Consider the following 21,096-nt stretch of genomic DNA (forward strand, 5'->3'; position numbering starts at 1 on the left):
ACGTAATAATTAAAAATGATGTCCCGCAGAGCATGTGATCTTGATGCTAAGCTCAAGGTGACACTCTTAGAGTTAAAAAAATCCAATGAATTAAATAAGGCCTTATTACAGGAACGAGATGAAAGTGAGATTGAAATTAAGTTGATGTCTGATAAATATGTGGCTCTGAAGAATGACCTAGTGAAGATCAGTATAGACTTTGAAGTTCTACATATCGACAAAGAAAAACTTCAAGAAATTGTAAATGAATATGATCTGTGCAGAGACACATATGAGTCAGCATTGCAGAAAATCACTCATCTAGAGCGGCACCTTGAGGAAGTTCAATCACAAAATAAATCTTTGTTGGATCACAGGCGGTTGAGTAGTTATAACGAGACCATGGATCTGTATACAGAAATGTTAAATACTACTAGTGATCAAACATCTGCTCTGCCCATTGTGACCATAGATTTGACAAATACACCAAGCTCCTATAGTTCTAATAAAGTACCTATTAATAGTAGTAAGAAGTTAAAAAAATATGTAAAATTAAATAAATTTATTCGAAAATCAGAAAATTTAGTGAAAAGTCATAAAAAGTGTTTAAAATCAATTATTACTAGGAAGCAAAAAATTTACTTATCAATAGAATTAAATAATTGTAAAGAAAAAATATATAACAAAGATTTAAAAATAGATGAATTATCACAAAAAATTAAACTATTAGAGAACTCGTTGTCCAATTTATCTTTGAAATACGAATCAGCTAAGAATGAAATACATGAATATTCTGATCAGTTGGATAATTTAATAAAATTAGGTAACTACAACATGGAGCGGTTTGTTTCTCTTATGGATAGATGTCACTGTAATTCACCAGAGTCTGATAACTATATCCAACCGTCCCACCATAATCAGTTGAACATTGATATCTCATCCGTCACGGAACCAGACGTTTCATGTTTACCCACACGAAACAGTACAAAAGTAAATAAATGCAGCACTGTACATGAATCCATCAGGAGAACAATTATTTATTCAGATGAATTTGGCAAGGATTTAGGTAGTTTATTATCGAACTGCCTCTCGCAACAAGTAATAAATAATTGTTTTCCAGGATTAGGTATATATAAGATTATAAAAAATATAGTAAATGAAAAATATGATATTCACACGACCCTAGTAATAGCGTTAGGGAATTGTTTGCATATGCGTAAATCTGATATAGTTAATTTAATAAAATCATTATATAATATAGTGGAGCTTGGTATAGGTAAAATATTATTATGCGCATTTCCCTACTCTCAATCCCTGACTAATGAACAGAATAAGTTCATTTATAGTATAAATAATTTAATGTATTCGATGACATATCATTGTAATGATATATTTTATTTTGAAAGTAACAAATTTGTTACAAATTATTATATGACGGGAGGTAATTTTTATCTTCCTAAAAAACAAAAAAAGACTATTGCTAGTTTACTAGCGTATAACATTTATGATCCCATTATAATTAGTATAACGGATTTAATTAGTAATATTAGTAATTATACTAATAATGTGACATGTGTTAATTTAAACTAACATCTACAACATTGGTTAAGCCACAGGATATGGTCATTATTCATCAAAATATTCGTGGCTTCTCCAGCAAACAATTAGAATTAAGTCTTAGAATCTAACAATGTACGGGTGTTATATCTGACAGAACATTGGCTTAAACAATATGAAATAATTTGTCCTTTTGAACATTATAATATAGCTAGTTTTTTTGCTAGGAACAATGCCATTCATGGCGGTTCAATTATTATTTTAAAAAATGATGTAGAATTTAAAATCCGTCAAGACATTGTAAATATTTCTATTGAGCAAACAATTGAACTATCTTGCGTAGAATTAGTTACTTGTATAATAATTTGCGTTTATCGTCCGCCATCGGCTTGTTTTGATTCTTTTGAACTGGCTATGGAGGAAGCATTGAGACGAGTCGCACGGAGGAATAAAACATTATTTGTATGTGGCGATTTTAATGTTGATTTATTATCGGAATGCTCAATAAGCTTAAGATTGATTAACTTATTTAAATCATTTAATTTGCACAATCTTTTTTTAGAACCCACTAGGGTCGCAAGAAATTCTGCCACTTGTATAGATAATGTTTTTTGTAATTGTGAAGTAAAGGTGAAAATGAATTTCGACTGTCTTGGATCTGATCATTATGGACAAAAAGTTATAATTGAAACTAAGGGATCCAAAGGGACTCAAACAATTACATGCAGACAAATAATACAAAAGAATTAAGCACGTTTTAAAAATAAATTTTATTTTTAAAACATAAAATATCTAGTGTCGTAGTACCTCAGTATGACCCGGACATTGTATGTGAACATATTTTTAATTTAATTGAACATGAAGCTAGCAGTGAATTTAAAACAAAAACCTTTTCAACTAGTGTAAAATCAAATTTTTGTGACTGGGCCACTTTTGGTATTTATAAGTCTAGGGCTAATCTTTACGAACTTTACGAAAAACGAAGCTATATATCCGATCCCTTATTTCATGAACATGTAAAATCTTATTGGAAAATATTTAAAAAGGTTTGTCATACAGCTAAGTCTCTCTATTTAGGTAAAATAATAACTAAATCTAAAGATAAAATAAAAGCCACTTGGAAAGTAATAAATAGCGAAACTGGCAAAGTTAATTTTCAAAATAGCAAAATAGCTTTAAATATTAATAACAAATTGGTAAATTCCGACACAGAGGTCGCGGATACATTCGAATCTTATTTTACTAATATTCCATTAATTACGACACAGGCTCTAAAATCTTCCCCGTCTGCTGCTGAAACTTTACTAACAGACAATGTTAGCAAGTCATTAGCTGTATTTAACTTTAGATATACAACATCAGTAGAAATAATGAAAATATTTAAACAGCTTAATAATAAAAAAACATAGTAGCTATGAGGTATATCTGTTAAAATACTGTATAGTATAATAGAAATTATTGAAGGAGTCCTGGTGGTTGAGTGCAGCAGTGTGCCGGCTGTTGTTGTACATTGCTCACAACACACCTCTTTGGTCTGGATTTCCTCTCAAACGGGAGGTCGTGGAGTAGCTAACCACGATCAATCGGCTGCGATTCCCCATAAGCGGGCAGTCAAGCGAGATTCGGTGAGCTGGGGGGTGGCAGTCGGCGTGGTGCGGTGCCTCGGGCCTAGCCTGCATCATTGTCTCATGATGTAGGTGTCCTCGTTGTGTATCGCTGCGTGCGGACTCGTCTACTTTCCAACCTGCTGTACCTATACCAAGGGAGTAGCTCTGACGATCATTCGCTGGAACGAATGACGTCCCCGACGTGAGGGCTCCTTGGTGGGTGGAGAGCTCCAATGGTTATTTTAATGTAAAAACCGCTCATGGATACTGAGAAAAAAAAAATATAAAAACAAAAAACCGACACAGGCTGCGTCCTCGAATGCGCCAACCCAACAACCAGAAAAGGCTGCGTCCCAGGATGCGCCGAAACGACTACCACTGCCCAAGGCCGCGTCCTTCGACGCCCAAGGGCAAACCACAAACAAAGATGCGCCAAGCAAAGCTGCGTCCAAGGATTTGTTGAGGAAGGCTACCGATCGGGATGCGCCAGACCAGGCTGCGTCCAGAAACGCACCATCCAAGGCAACCAAGGATGCGCCGAGCAAAGCTGCGTCACAAGATCCGACAAGGAGGGCTGTCGAATGGAATGCGCCAACTCAGGCTGCGTCCCGTGACACACCATCCACGTCGGTAAAAGATGCGGTCTGAGGACACGTTGAGGAAGGGCACTGAGCGGAATGCGCCAACCCAGGCTGTGTCCTGTAAGGTACCTCCAGCGTTGGCCTTAGATGCGCCTCCAAAGGCAACTCTCAACCCTCCGCCGAAGACAGGCGCTGCTATGGGGGAACCAAGGACAAGCGCACTCCGGGATGCGCCCAACAGGGCTGCGTCAGTGAGTGCGTCTTCCGAGGGGAACTCGGCAGCACTGATGAAGGCGGAGGCGAAAGAGAGGTCAAATAAAGCTGCATCCGACAACGATTCTGACAACCCGGCATTGGATCTGTCGTCATTAAAAGACGCAATCCAATCACCCACGAAACCGGGACAATGGAAGACCGTCACCAAACCCAAGTCGGCCTCAAAAAAGCGGCGCATGAAGGCCAGAGCCAAAGCAGCAGCACAACGCGCAGTAGCAGTGGATGCCGTAAGGCATCAGCTCGGTACCTGCCCAAAGGCGACCAAACCGAAAGGGGAGGCGACAACAAGTGGGACCAAAGCACCTGCAACTGCCTCGACAAGTGCTGCACTGACGGTTGGCCTTTATAAACGCAGTATGAAGCCCAGAGACCGGAAAAAGACCAGGACATACGACGACAAGACCGCACCAAGACCGCAGAAACGCACTCGTCCGGAGGACACGGTCACACCTAAAGGGGAGGCCAAAATACCCAGAACCGCAGGAGCGATGGGTAGGGGACCGACGTCATACGCTGAAGCAGCTGCCAGCTTCCTGGCAAACGAACTGTGCATTGCAGTCATGGTAGAACCATTTACCGACCTCACACAAGACCAAGCGGAGGATCTCAGAAGGCAGATCGAAGGGAAGCTTAGACTCCAAGTCAAAGCCGACATCAAGATCCCTGCAGCAACAAGAAAAGACCTCAAATTCCGTGGCAAGGCTCACTTCGCAGATGGTGTCCTCAAAACCTGGTGTGAGGATGCCTACACCCTAGCCTGGCTTGAGAAAAGCATCACAGACATGGTCTCACCAGTAGAAGGCTCGAGACTAGTCGTTAGACCACAGTCGGCCATACCGAAGAAGGTGCCGTGCCTGCTCTTTGTACCTGGAGAAATCGAGGACTTGGCAGAGCTACTCTCGGGGCAAAACAGCAACATGAGCAGCAACTTCTGGACCCTGACACACGAAAGAAGCAGAGCAGACCCACCAGGAACCTGCCTATTTTTTCGTATTCCTGAAAAGGATGTAGAAGTGCTGAAGGCCCAGGACAGAAGAGTTTACTACCTGATGGGGAACATCTATGTTCGCTTCCTGTACACAGATGTTTCCCATCAAACACTTGCAACCTCCTCGAAACAGACGGAGGACACAAGCGTCGGCGAGCAGGAGACGGAACCCGAGCCGACAACGTCGGCAATGGATCTCGCGACTGCGGCGGAGGACGTAGAGGCTCCGACGGCAATGGAGGTGCAGGAACCATCTTCACCGGGAATTATCTCGGATGAAGAGTGCTTTCCGGCGGGGGTAGGAGAGAGCGAGGCCAGTGACAGCGTCCTCTATTCCTCCCCCTACGGGAAGACTAAACTCCTGCAGGGAAACCTCCAGCACAGCCAAACTGCGACGGTCTCACTACGCAGAGTGCTGGAAAATAACACCCAGACCATAGCCCTGATCCAAGAGCCGTGGATCAGGAACAACAAAATCTGTGGTCTCGGCAACATCGGAGGAAAACTGCTACTGGATACCTCCGTAAGTAAACCTAGGACCTGTATTTTCCTACCAAAACATGTTCCAACATCATTAATAACCGAATTCTGTTCAAGGGATCTAACAGCAGTCAGAATAACCAGTGAAGAACAGAATCTCCCGGACATCGTCCTCGCCTCAGCGTACCTGCCGAGCGACGGGGAGGTGTCACCTCCAGAACTCAGCCAGCTGGTCGAGTACTGCGAGAGGGAGAAGCTGGAACTGGTCGTCGCCGCTGACTCCAACGCGCACCACACGCTATGGGGAAACAGTAAGACCAACAACAGAGGTGAGGAATTAGCTCTTTTTATCTTTAGCAACAACCTCACACTGCTCAATAAAGGTTCCGAACCTACATTCATAAACGCTCGTTCACAAACCATCATAGACATAACACTGACATCGACAGGCATCTCGGAGCATGTTCGTGACTGGCACGTGTCCAACGAACTATCATGCTCTGATCATAGATGGATCCGTTTTACAATCGACATGCAGTTACCAAAACCACAGCCGAGACGGATTCCTCGCAACACTGACAAATTCAAATTCCTTGAATTGGTCAAAACGCACGTAGCTAAACAATCCGGACTCTCAATAAAACTAGACAAAACGGAAATAGACAACCACGCAAACAACATTACGTCCATATTAACCACGTGCTACGAACAGTCTTGCCCTCTCACCGTACCCAAAATCAGAGGTAGGCAACACTGGTGGTGTCTCGAACTAGAGAAACACCGCCGAAAGTTGAGGAAAACTTTCAACGTAGCTATGAATAGTAGATCACAAAGTGACTGGGACAAATACACTACTTCGAGAAAAAAATATAAAAAACTAATTCGCCAACGACGACAGGAATGTTGGAGGCGATTCTGCACAAATATAGAAAACAACAACCAAGCAGTCAAGGTAAAAGCGTGTCTCTCCAAGGAGAAAGACCGCACAATAGGCTGTCTAAAAAAACCGGATAACAGCTACACAACAAATGACACAGAAACTTGCGAAATACTACTGTCAACTCACTTCCCAGGATTTCTAGTGGACAATAACCACTCATGGAATTCACAGGAAGACAGGACAACCAGCAGCTCGGACTGGGAGGTAGCTAGCAAAATAATAGACAAAGAAAAACTAATATGGGCAATCAACACATTCCTGCCTTTCAAAGCAGCGGGACTAGATGGTGTCTTTCCGGCCCTCCTAAGATGGAGCGGAGACATAATAGCTGAACAACTCGTTCAGCTATTTCGAGCATGTCTGGCACACCGATACATACCTTTGAAATGGCGCGAAGTGAAAATAATCTTCATCCCAAAACCAGGCAGAGGTGATTATACACAGGCCAAATCCTTTCGACCAATTAGTCTCACATCGTTTTTACTAAAAACTTTGGAGAGACTATGCGACAAAGAAATCAGAGACCTTGTGTCCACAAACAAACCACTCCACCCTAACCAACATGCCTACAGCGAAAGCAAATCAACGGAATCAGCACTCCACAGCGTAGTAACCCGAATTGGTAACTCGTTACACTCAAAGCAGCCAACACTAGGTGCCTTTATAGACATCGAAGGGGCCTTTGATAAAACAAATTTTACCAGCATAAGCCGGGCTCTTGCCATACATGGAGTACCCTTAACTATCATAGAATGGATAAGCAACATGCTAAAGAACCGTGCAATTCAGTTTACCGTAAACACTACCACACGAGGTATCGTGAGCAGAGGATGTCCACAAGGAGGGGTCCTATCACCTCTTCTTTGGAACCTAGTTAATGTTAACGAACTCATTGAGGAGCTCAACGACAACGACCTCTACACGGTAGGGTATGCTGACGATATTGCTATACTTATAACAGGAAACTTTGAGGGAACTCTATGCGACCGCATGAGAGAAGCCTTCAGAACTGTAGAGAGATGGTGTAAAAACCACGAACTCTCGGTAAATCCTTCCAAAACAGAACTAATCATGTTTACTAACAAAAGAGCTCCTGGTACCTTCAGGACACCGAAACTCTTTAACACAGACCTTAATCTAAAAGAAGAAGTCAAGTACCTGGGAGTTATACTGGACAGTAAACTTCTATGGAACAAACATCTTGACTACAAAATTAACAATAGTACCATAGCATTTTATCAATGTCGAAAGATGCTAGGAAACAAGTGGGGTATTACACCAAAAATAACACTCTGGCTATACACAGCTGTGATAAGACCAATGCTCGTGTACGTGGCCTTGGTTTGGTGGACAAGGTCGAAACTCACGACCACAATCAACAAACTAAGGTCCTTTCAGAGACTTGCATGCTCTTCAATCACTGGATGTATGAAAACTACCCCAACAACAACAATTGAAATAGCCCTCAACATAACACCCCTCGATTTATACATACAACAAGAGGCAGCCATAGCCATAAGACTATACCATCTTGGTCTATGGGGCAAAAACCATAATAGTTCTCACACTTACATCCTGAACCAAGCAATCGAACACGAACCTTTGATTGCAGCTCCGTGTGACAGAACTCAAACATATCACTCATTTAACAGAAAATACCAGATACAAATGAATCAGGAGGAACAAGACCAATCTGCTGTAAATGAACTACGCATATACACAGATGGCTCCAAAACACATAACGTTCACGAGCAGGAGCCCACTCCCTTGACCTCAACATGAACTTATACATACCAATCGGCCCACACAGTTCGATTTTCTAATGTGAATGCGTTGCCCTGTCTCAGGCAGCATGAACAGTGCTAAAGTTAGGTGTCAACAACTTCAACTTAAATTTTATATCGGACAGTGCAGCCGTGCTAAAAGCACTACAGAACAGGAAATCAAACAACTGATTAATAATCGAATGTCACAATATCATGGATAAAGTGGCAGAGCACAACGGTGTAACCATCCAGTGGATAAAAGGGCATAGTGGATCATATGGAAATGATGCCGCGGACGAATTGGCGAGAAGAGGATCAGGCATGACGGTAGCAGGCCCCCCCCGCTTCTGCCAATACCATTCTCACAATTTCGATCCTGGATTCGCCAAAGATACACTGAGATACAAAACCAAAGATGGAAACAAACCACCGATTGTAAACAATCAAAAGTGGCAATTCCCAGAACAAATCAACGAATAACAAAACGCCTAATAAATCTGGACAGGCATAACATAAAAACAATGATCGGGACAATGACGGGCCACTGTCCCTTAAACAGACATTTGTACACAATAGGTGCTACAGACAGTCCCCTATGCCGGGGCTGCTTTGTAGCCGAGGAAACGGCCGCTCACGTAATCCTGGAGTGCGAAGCAGTGACCACACAACGAAATCAAATCCTCGGAACGGTGAGGTCGCTCCGAGAAGCCTGCGAAGACACCAGGAGACTTCTGCGCTTCTGGGAGGAGCTTGGCTGGCTACGTTAGTAGCCTGGCTCTACACGCACAACGGCCCGAATGAGAGGCCAATTGTGGAAAATGGAGTCCAACCTACACTACAATAGAAATTATTGCGCCGTGTCTTGCTTTTATTTTTAATAAATGTATAGATAATGGTAAATTTCCTAATATAATGAAAATTTGTAAAATAATACCACTTTTTAAATCTGGAGATAGGAGTAACCCAATAAATTATAGACCTATATCCATACTCCCAGCGATCAGTAAAATTTTTGAAAAAATAATCCATATGCAACTTGTCAGTTATTTCAATTTTAAATAATTTAATTCACAATAGTCAATTTGGTTTTTCCAAAGGTCGTTCAACTACAGACGCAGGTGCAGAGTTGCTTAGACACGTATTTGCTGCATGGGAAACTAAAATGGATGCGATAGGTGTTTTTTGTGACCTTTCTAAGGCTTTTGATTGCGTTGATCATAATATATTGCTAAAAAAACTTGCTTTTTATGGCGTCAAAGACAATGCTTTAAATTTAATAAAATCTTATCTATGTGATAGAATACAGAAAGTGAAGGTTAGCAACGCTACGTCTGACGGGTCACTTGTGCAAATGGGTGTACCTCAAGGATCTATTCTCGGTCCATTTTTATTCCTTGTTTACATTAATGATCTCCCATATGCCATGCAGGATAGATGCGGCATAGTATTATTTGCAGACGATACTTCATTGATTTTTAAAGTTAATAGAATGACTAATAATTATGACGATGTAAATAGTGCTTTGCGGCGTCTCCTGCACTGGTTTACAACTAACAATCTTATGTTAAACGCTAAAAAAACAAAATGTGTTAATTTTCTCTGTCTAAAAGTTTAAATACTAATTGCAACATAAAATTAAATGACGCATCTCTCGATTTTATAGAATCTACTGTCTTTCTAGGAATCACACTAGATAATAAAACACAATGGGGTGCACAAATTCAAAACCTTGCAGCGAAACTAATTTCAGCAGCTTTTGCCGTTCGTAAAGTTAGACAGTACACTGATACTGATACTGCTAGATTGGTCTATTTTAGTTATTTTCATAGTTTACTTTCTTATGGAATATTACTATGGGGAAAAGCGGCAGATATTAAAAATATATTCATATTACAAAAACGTGCCGTTCGAGCGATCTACTGTATGAAGAGTCGTGACTCATTAAGAGAGAAATTCAAAGAGGCAAATATTCTCACCGTTGCTTCTCAATTTATATATTCAAATATCCTATATGTTCATAAAAATCTTGACTTATTTCCAAAAAACAGCAATATTCATAATATTAATACTAGATTTAAAGACAAACTTGCTGTCCCCAAGTATCGTTTAGAAAAAGTTAATAGATCTTTTATGGGAATAGGTATAAAAATTTACAATAAGATACCAAAGGATATGTTGGAATTACCCTTAAATAAATTCAAAACATCTGTTAAATCATATTTACTGAACAAAGCCTATTACTCACTAAACGATTACTTGAATGACGAGTGTGCATGGCAATAGTTGTTCATGCACTGAATTTTCATTTAATGTTAGACATAGACACCTATATAAATATACATTGTAAATAAACTGGCTTTAAAAAAAAAAGTAATTCAATTGAGTTTCTTGCCAGTTCTTCTCAATTGAATCTATATACCGAACTGGACGGTAGGGAAAAAAATAAAATTAGAATGTAAAAATTTGACGTTCATAAGCGGCTAAAATGTCCTACATGAATAAATGATTTTTGAATTTGAATTTGAAAGTCGGAGCACTAACGCGTCTTTCCGGTACTGCTACTCTACAGGTGTAGTCCCGAAACTTTGGAAGACGGCTTTGATTCATCCGGTCCCTAAGAAGGGAGATCGCTCAGATCCAGCTAACTATAGGCCTATAGCCGTCATCTCCTTATTCTCAAAGACCATAGAGTCGATTGTCAACCGTTAACTCCTACGATACCTAGAAGTGAACCAGTTGATTTCTGATCGTTAGTATGGCTTACGCCAGGGTCGCTCAGCTGGTGATCTTCTAGTGTATTTGACACATCGATGGGCAGAGGCTATTGAGAGTAAGGGGGAGGCCCTATCTGTTAGTCTGGATATTGCGAAGGCCTTTGATCGGGTTTGGCACAAGGCTCTTCTTTCAAAGCTACCATCCTTCGGGTTGCCTGCGAAGTTATGCAAATGGGTCGCCAGCTTTCTCGCTGATCGGAGCATCAAGATCGTTGTCGATGGTGCTTGCTCCGACCCACACTCTGTGAATGCTGGTGTTCCACAAGGCTGTGCGACTCTGTTCCTTCTGCATATCAATGACATGTTACAAATCAACAACATTCATTGCTATGCGGATGACAGTACCGAAGATGCCTTGTACAGCGGCCATGCTAATATGTCGCAGGTAAAAGTTATAGAGTACCGGAACAAACTTGTGTCCGAAATCTAAACTTTACTCCATCAAGTTTCGGTTTGGGGTCAGGAAAATTGTGTTCAATTCAACCCCAATAAGACACAAGTTTGCGCGTTTACCGCTAAAAAGAATCCATTTATCGTATCTCCTCAGTTTCAAGACATAATCCTTGATGTGAAGCCAACTCTTGAGGTCCTTGGCGTTGATATATCCAGTGACGTTCAGTTTTGCGGTCATTTGGAGGACAAGGCTAAAATAGCCTCAAAAAAGCTTGGTGTGCTCAGTAGAGTGGGACGGTATTTCACGGCGGCCCATCGCTTGCAATTATACAAGGCGTAGATCCGGCCGCACATGGAATACTGTTCTCATCTCTGGGCGGGAGCACCACAATACCAGCTACTTCCATTTGACCGCATTCAGAACCGAGCAGCCATTGTAAGTCATTGGTCTATGTGACAGACTCGACCCATTGGCTTTGCGGCGTGACATTGCATCTCTGTGCATTTTCTACCGCATATATCACGGGGAGTGTTCTGAGGAATTGTTCGGATTAATACCAGCTGCTGAGTTTCACCACCGTACCACCCGCCAGAAACTGAAATACCATCCTGATCATCTGGATGAATGGCGGTCTTCTACAGTGAGGTTTTCTAGAAACTTTTTGCCTTGCACAACCACATTGTGGAATCACCTTCCAGCAATGGTATTTCCGAATCGATACGATATTGAAACCTTCAAGAAAAGAGCTTATTCCTTTTTAAAAGGCCGACAACGTACTTGCAATTCCCCGCCCCCCACTCATGGGCGGCGGTAAACACTTAGCATCAGGTGAGCCGCATGCTCGTTTGTCGCCTGTGTTATAAAAAAAAAAATAGTAATCACAAACCACTGGAGGCCCTTTTCAAAAAACCTTTGGAATCGGTACCTGCCAGATTGCAACGTATGATGCTCCGAGTTCAAAAATACGATTTTCAAGTACAGTTTAAGCCAGGTAAATACATGTTCGTAGCGGACACTTTATCCAGGGCTCCTTTACCGGATTTGCTGCATGACAAAATAACCCAAGAAATAGAAGAACAGACGTGCTTTCTGGTGGAAAATCTCAGATTTAGCAGTGATAGATTAAATTCGCTTAAAGTACACACAGAAAAAGATCAGGAGTGTCAAATTTTAATCAATTATGTAATGAATGGGTGGCCCCGAAATAAATATGATATGAAGGAATGCACACGCATTCATTGGAGCTACAGGGAGTCATTCGAATATGTGAACGGAGTGCTCCTAGTAAATAATTTAATTTTCGTACCCAAAGCGCTCCGTTCAGAGATGATAAACAGAGTTCACAAAGGTCATCTCGGTATCGACAGGTGCAAGCGGCGGGCGCGAGACGTGATGTTCTGGGCGGGGATGTCGCGCGACGTGGAGCGCGGCGTGCGCGGCTGCCGGGTGTGCGCGGAGCACGCGCCGCGGCCCCCGCGCGAGCCCCTGCGGCCGCACACCATCCGGAGTCTGCCGTGGGCTAAAGTCGGCTCCGACATATTTGAAGTTAATAAAAAGTACTATATAGTTCTCGTAGACTACTTCTCCAATTTTGTAGAACTGTGTCCCCTGTCCAATATCACTTCGAAACAAGTAATATTAGCAATGAAGGATCAATTCGCCCGACATGGCATACCCCAGGAATTGTTCTCCGATAATGGCCCAGCGTATGCATCAAAGGAGTTTAAAGCGTTTGCGAAAAAATGGACATTTACGCACACAACCTCATCACCAAATTACCCTCAGTCCAACGGCCGCAGTGAACGTGCAATACGCACTCTGAAAACATTATTACTAAAGTCGAGTTCCACCAAGGAAGACTTCTACTTAAGCTTACTCAACTACAGAACTGCTCCAAGAGATGGTGTGTCCAGTCCCGCCCAGCTCCTTATGGGTAGAAGGTTGAATACGCGACTTCCGTGTCATCACAGCAAGTTGATGCCGGAGAGAGACAATTCACATGATTATAAAAGCTTAATGCGAAACCAACGTCGCTCTAAGGAATGGCATGACATAAACACCCGAGAGCTTCCAGAGCTGGTCACCGGCGACAGGGTGGTAACTGTGTATGGTACTCGCAGGGAACGTGCACGCGTCGTTGATCCTGCACCTCTGCCACGGTCTTACTTCGTGATGGACAGTGCAGGTAGATTGCTGCGTAGAAATCGCAGGTAATAACAAATTATATAGATGTATACATATACATATATATTTATACGTATACATACACATATACACAAACAAATATAGATTATACAACCTATTCGGTTTTAAAATCAAACATAGAACTATAAAATAGTTTTAAATAATAGTAATCTAAATTTTCCAAAAGCAGAAAGAGAAATATCAGATGTGTACTTTTAATTCGTTTATTTGAATATTTGTAGATATAAGTAAATAATCATATATAAATAATAACAAAATAAAAGGTACTTAACTTCTCTTAATCCTTAGACCTCTAATATATTAAAAGCACTAACAATAAGTAAATCCAGTGATCACGTGGTCCGCAGTATAATACTTATTATTTGTGCAGAGAGTTCTGTTCTAGTTAACAGTTAGATCAACAGTAAATCCTTCCACCGAACAACGCCTTTTATATACCCTACACATCCGTAACAAACAAATCGGCAAGACCACGTGATTTTACAGTTTTTCTTACTTTTTAATATAATTATGATCACAATAACTTATTATAAACTTACTATAGGTATTACATTTTTAGGTATTATGTAAATTATTTATTAATATAATTAAATAACTTAAAATATTTACTTATTTTAGTAATCAGAATATAAAAAACACATTTTGACATAACACTTGTATAAAGAAAACCAGTACAATTTAATAATTATCTATCACAGGCATCTTATTAAGCTGCATCCCACTGTTTCGGCTCCAACTGCGTCATCGCAACAGATGACGAGTGAGGACGGCGATAATCAAGACGGGTCTGATGACAATCAATCTTCCGAAAATTCAGAGGCGTATAATTCCTGTGACGATCTTGATGGCAAAATCGTGCAAACCTCTCCATCTCCACGGCTGCAAAACCAGCTAAAGAAAAAATGAAAGGGCTAAAAATTTAAAGGGCTAAACCTTAGGTAATCACCTAATCTATGAAATAGCTACTCTATTATATTCAAAACAGCACCAATAAATATACATATAATATTATACAATTTTAAGAAATGGTTAATAATTGAAATTTATCTTGTTAATTGTAAAAACAAAGGTATGAAAATGTAATATATAAACTATAATTATGTAATGTACAATGAAAGTAAAGTATTGTAAACATATAGTATAGTTATAAAAAAAAAAGAAAATGTTAAGCAAATAAAATAAACAAAAATAACAAAAGTAATTAGTAAGGTGAAGTTCATAAATAGGTTAGCAGTGTATAAATATGATTAGTTAATTGTTTAGTTGAATCATGTTAAAATGTAAAAATATATGTATTGATAATCACACTTGGAAGCATAATATAATTATGTTAGATATTGTAGTGTATGTGGAAAGACTAGCAGATTATTATCTATCGTCTCGAGCCGAGCGTACACGGACCGCCGTGCGCAAGAGGGAAGGGATTCCCTGCGCAAGCGCCGCGGAGTAAAGACATGGAGCTATGGTTAACGAGCCGATATTACGTCGATAACAACTTACATACAAGAAGACATAAATAACAAATAAGTGAACACTATAGATATCGTATTGAAAATATTGTTTATATTTATACTATGTTTATTATTTATACGTGTTTGATACTATAATTACATTATTACATATTATTATTATTAAGGGAAAGATATTGCATGAATATTGAATGTGTCTTATTATGTGGGTGGATCGAAAATAAAGCAGTTTTTATAAAGCTATCTAGTAGTTTACTTCAGTTCCAGTATTATTGACTACACAAGTTACATACCGCCAGTACAGAAACAGTACTAAGGTACAGGACCTTACATCCGACTATAACTAGCGACTAGGGTTCATTCCCGGGAAATCGTAGGGTTATCATATACCTGTATAGAAATTAAATTGCTGTTTGTTTTGTTGCGTGGCGGCGCAATAATTTAAGACATTATGGTTATCTTTCATGTAATTTGTTTTATTTTATAGAAACTATTTTTGTTACAAGTTTTAAGTAGATTTTTTTCTAAATAACCAGCAAAAATGCTGTAATTTGGACTGCCCCATCGGATTTGAATTTTTTCCCAGTTATCCAAATTTCGAAAAAAATGGTAATCTGTTGGAGCAAATTCCGGGGAGTATGGTGGTTGTCTTAGACATTACAATTGAATGTCTTGTCTAATTTGGCAACTGTCTGTTGTGCAGTGTGTGGTCTAGCGTTGTCCTGAAGCAGCTTACAGCGGTTGACCAGCCTCGGTTGTTTAGCAGGTAGCTTTTCCATCTCAATTTCTGATAATACACATCTGACGTTATCGTCTGGCCAGATTTAATTAAGCTGAAGTTATTTAAGAAGCCGGATTTATTCCACCAAACGCTCGCAAGTAACTTTTTTGAGTCAATTTTTGCTTGGAGCAGGATTTGGTTGGTTTGACAGGGTTCAGCCATTGCGAGGAGCGTTTCCAATTTCATACAAGATCCACTTTTCATCACAGGTAATGATTCGATTTAAAATACCCTTATTATTATGCCGGTTGACTTATGTAACGCAGCAGTTTTTTTTTATATAACACAGGGGACAAACGAATGGTAAGTGATTACCGCCGCCCATGAGCACCCGCAACACCAGGGGAATTGCAAGTACGTTGTCGGCCTTGTCGGGTACTTTATATATTAATTATGTGGGGTATATCAATGAATGTAAAAAGAAATACAGTCTAAAACCTGAACTTGTGCTTCATTGACGTATTCACCTCCCTCACGAAACATAACATGGCGCAGCCGGTAGTCGTTTACTTTTAGAAAATATTCAAGTAAATACGTAGTTTGTGCATTAAGTTAATCATTGTGAGAAATAATTATAATACCCAGTAAAGAATACATCGGATGTGCGCGGATTTAACATGGAATCTGTGCTACCACCACCGCCGCCATTTGCTTTCATCAATAATTTGGAAAACGTCACATCTGGAAACATATCGAAAGAATGGGAAAAATGGAAAAAGTCTTTCCTAATTTATTTTGAGGCTTGTGAATTGTCGAATAAAAATCCAAAAGTGCAGGTTAGCATTTTTCTACACATAATAGGAGAACAATACCGTGAAGTATCGGAGCTGTTTCAAGATGGTTCACAACAGAATATCACATCAATCTTAAAAGAATTTGATAATTTTTTTTTATTGAAGAAAAACATAACCGTACAGCGGCATCGTTTTTTCATTAGAAACCAGTTAGAGGGCGAGTGAATTGAATAGTCAATATTCTTTTGAACTAAGGAAATTAGCCTCAAAATGTGAATTTAAGGATCTTTGTGATGATTTGATACGAGATCGTTTAATTTGCGGAATAAAAGAAAATGCACTACGTGAAAGATTACTACGAGAACCGGATTTAACATTATAGAAATCATTAGATATATGCAACGTGGCACAATTATCAAAAATGCATGCGGGCAGTATCAAGAAGGAATTCGTTGAACATCGTGCTTATTTTATAGAGAAGGAAGACAAGAGGTTTTGTGACTGTAATGAAGAATGCAGAGTAGACTGGGTGTCATTACACAGGCAAGGGTCCAGACGTGGTCGTGCAGTAGGTCAAGGTCGCCCGACGCAGCGCGGTGCGGCTAGATTATCGAACTCGATTATATCACATAATGAAGCTACTACATCACAATTATACGATAGGACAGTGCAGTTAAGACGCAGTGGTTGTAACAAGTGTGCGGTACATCGGAAATATCAGTGCCCGGCTTATGGAAAGCGGTGTTTGAAATGCAATAAACTGAACCACTTTTCCCGAGTATGTAATGTATATGAGATGAAAACCGAGTCGACCGATGAAGAGTCTCCCGATCAGGTAATTTATTATCTTAATAAATTCAATAGTAAGTGGTCTGTTAAACTGAAAATAAACAGTAAAGAAATTTCATTTAAAATCGATACGGGTGCAGATGCGAATGTTTTACCGCGTAGCTATTTAAAACAAATAGATATAAATGAAAATGAGCTTATTTCGACAACTGTTAGATTGCAGGGTTATTCAGGTGGTGATATTAAAGTAATTGGCAGATGCAATTTAAAAATTCAGTATAAAGACTATGAATATTTTTTGAACTTTTTAATAACAGATGTTTCCTCTCCTCCTATATTAGGTAGACAATCCTGTCAAGAATTAAATTTAATACAATTAATTCATGCTGTTACTGCATCAGGAAATAATAATTTAAATAATTATATATTTGACCAGTATTCTGATGTCTTTGAAGGAATAGGTTGCATGCCGGGAGTACATAAAATATGTATTAATGAAAGTGTTCATCCAACTGTTCATCCTCCCAGAAAGTTACCTGTAGCTTTAAGAGAAAGTGTTAAAAATAAATTAGATGAAATGGAAAAAAATAAGATAATAGCCAAAGTAGAGGGACCGACTGATTGGGTTAACAGTATGACAGTTGTGAGGAAACCAAATGGTGAACTTAGAATCTGTTTGGATGCACGCGATTTAAATAAAGCCATAAAACGAGAGCATTTCAGTTTGCCAACGTTAGATGAAATCATGGTTAAACTATCGGGTGCTAAATATTTCAGTACACTAGATGCAAAAAACGGATTTTGGCAACAAAAACTACATAATGACAGTACCAACTTATGTACATTTAATACTGCTTTTGGTAGATATAAATTTTTGCGATTGCCATATGGTATAAGTTCGGCTTCGGAAGTATTTCATAAAAAAATGTACGAACATTTTGATGACATACATACATGGTGTATGTCTGTTCGTTGATGATCTGTTAATTTTTGGTAAAACTTTACAGGAACATAATAAAGTACTTAAAAAGGTATTAGATAGATGCCGCGAGATAAACCTGAAATTAAATCAATATAAATGTAAAATAGGTTTAAATAAGATTAAATATTTAGGGCATAAAATTACCCCATCGGGGATTTATCCTGATGAGTCACATACGTCGGCAATTTCAAATATGGAAAAGCCAAATAATCTAAGGAATTAGAGAGATTTCTTGGTTTAATTAATTATGTAGGCAAATTCGTACCAAACTTGTCAGAAAAAACATATAATTTGAGACAGTTACTAAAGAAAGATGTAGACTGGCATTGGATGTCCATACATCAGGCATCATTTGATAATCTCAAAAAATGTTTAACTAGCGTACCAGTTTTACAATACTATGTGTTAAACAAACCAGTGGTGGTATCGGTAGATGCCAGTAAAAATGGTTTGGGTGCGTGTTTGTTGCAGAATAACCTTCCCGTCAGTTATGCGTCTCGATCACTTACAAAGGCAGAGCAAAATTACGCACAAATAGAAAAAGAATTATTAGCATTTACGGCATGCAACCCACTGACCGATACACATTTTTTACGTTTGCAAAAGGAAACACGAAATGATTATGAATTAAAAATGAATGAGGGATGGCCCGAACATAAACAGTTGGTTTGTGATGAAATTAAACCGTACTGGTGCTATAGGGAAAATACTCTCTGCTACCAAAATGTTAGGGAATTTACTATGTATATATATAGGGAAAAATATGTGTGGAAACGTCTGTCACGTACCTGTATGGTTCTGCGGATTTCTTGGGCTTCAGGGTCTCGAAGATATCTTCGCTAGCTTTCCAGTTTCACAGTAGGTTTAACACAGTTCTAATTTATTTTAATTCACAACACAATGCGCGCGCGTCAAGGCCGCTGTACGCTCAGTTCAGTACTGTAGGTAAGGGAGGGGAACAGAAACCTAACGGACTCTAATATAATCACTCTAAAATAATCTGTGCTTATGATGATACAGGGTAGATTTTGAACACAGCCCCCGCTCTGAACAGCTATGATGTTTACGGAACAAATTATCAAAATTAAGGGAAAAATTACAAGGTAAAGGGGCTATACAATATATTACTCAATAGGGAGGCGTACCTGTTTTGTAAGAGAACGTTTTAAGGAACCAGTAGAGGTCTTGACCTCGACCACTCGAATTACACCGTCTTGACCAGGAAATAACTGTATTATACGTCCGCGACGCCACTCCAAAGGAGGGAGGTTGTCATCCTTTATCAAAACCAATTCATCAACATTAGGAGGATTCATAGGAGAAGTCCACTTATTACGAGTTTGAAGGATTGATAGGTACTCTGAATGCCACCGCGACCAAAAATGTTGAGTAATTTGTTGCAATAAGTGAAAGCGTGAAGTGCGATGCTGCTTCTCGTCTCTCAATGGGTACTCGGGTAACGCAGTAAGGGGTTGACCAATGAGAAAGTGACCAGGGGTTAACACTTCAAGATCATTGGGATCTTAAGATAAGGAACACAAAGGCCGAGAGTTAAGTACAGACTCAATTTTTGCAAATACAGTGGTCAATTCCTCAAAGGTAAGGGGATTTTCACCGATTGCTCGTTTAAGGTGCGTCTTGGCAGACTTAACGGCTGCTTCAAACAATCCTCCCCAGTAAGGACAGGCCGGTGGGTCAAATACCCAATTTATATTCTTGCGGGCTAGTTGTGAAGCAAGATCATCATGCTTTTGGGACAGGAATGAATCAAGCTCTCTAATATAGTTACTCGCTCCTAAATAATTTCGTCCACAATCCGAACGTATAAGGGTAGGTAATCCGCGACGCGCAACAAATCGGGTAAAGGGTAAGGTCGGATACTACTTCCAAATGTACCGCTTTAGTTGACAGGCAAACAAATACACACAGATAACTCTTTACTATTTTCTTATTTCGATAGGATTGTACTTTAGTATAGAAAGGGCCCGCAAAGTCAGTGCCAACACGAGAAAATGGTCTAGCCGAAGTAACCCGGTCCCTGGGTAGATCACACATAGGGGGTTGAGATACGGATGCTTTAAGGCGGTAACAAGAGAGACAATGAAATATTATGTTTTGAATAGCACGTCGGGCCGATAATATCCAGTATTCACGGGAAAGGATAGCATGTAAGGCATTAGGACCAGCATGAGAATTTTCGATATGATAATGGGAAATTATTAATTTAACAAGGGCGTCAGACTTAGGTAAAAGTAATGGGTGACGAGCATCGTATGGGAGTTCAGAATTGCGTATACGTCCGCCAACTCTGACTAAACCGTTTTCATCTAGGAAACACGACAGCCGTTTTAAAGGGGATTTAATAACATTACCGCATTTTAAGGATTCTATCTCGTTAGAAAATGCATGTAACTGGGTTGCTTTAATAAGCATCAATAAAGTATTACGTCGTTCGTCAACAGAAAGGTAAGGATTAGTAACACGTAAATTAACATTTTTAACATTATAAATAAAACGCAGAATAAAGCCTAACACTCCGACTAGTTTATTTAAGGAACTATACCGGTCGAGGAGAAACGAGAGATCCATAGCTAGCGTAGGTATTTCAATTAACAAACAGCGAAGACCAGGTAAAAAATCAATAGGATTGTTTGTTAAGTCTGTACCAATAGGCCAATGATTAGGGGATTCTGTCAACCAGGAAGGAGATCACCATAGATCATGGTTAAGAAGAGACGATGCGCTAAGACCTCGGGAAGCGCAATCGCTAGGGTTAATAGAACCAGAAACATGA

General features: G+C 39.7%; 1 pseudogene; it reads left to right on the forward strand.

The window, feature by feature from the left end:
- The first annotated feature begins 16,414 nt into the window (after positions 1-16,414).
- On the forward strand, positions 16,415-21,096 carry LOC131855408 (uncharacterized; annotated as a pseudogene).

This window comes from Achroia grisella, unplaced genomic scaffold, assembly GCF_030625045.1.
Source record: "Achroia grisella isolate CSIRO2021 unplaced genomic scaffold, CSIRO_AGI_Agris_v1 utg1382, whole genome shotgun sequence".
Taxonomy (NCBI): Eukaryota; Metazoa; Arthropoda; class Insecta; order Lepidoptera; family Pyralidae; genus Achroia; species Achroia grisella.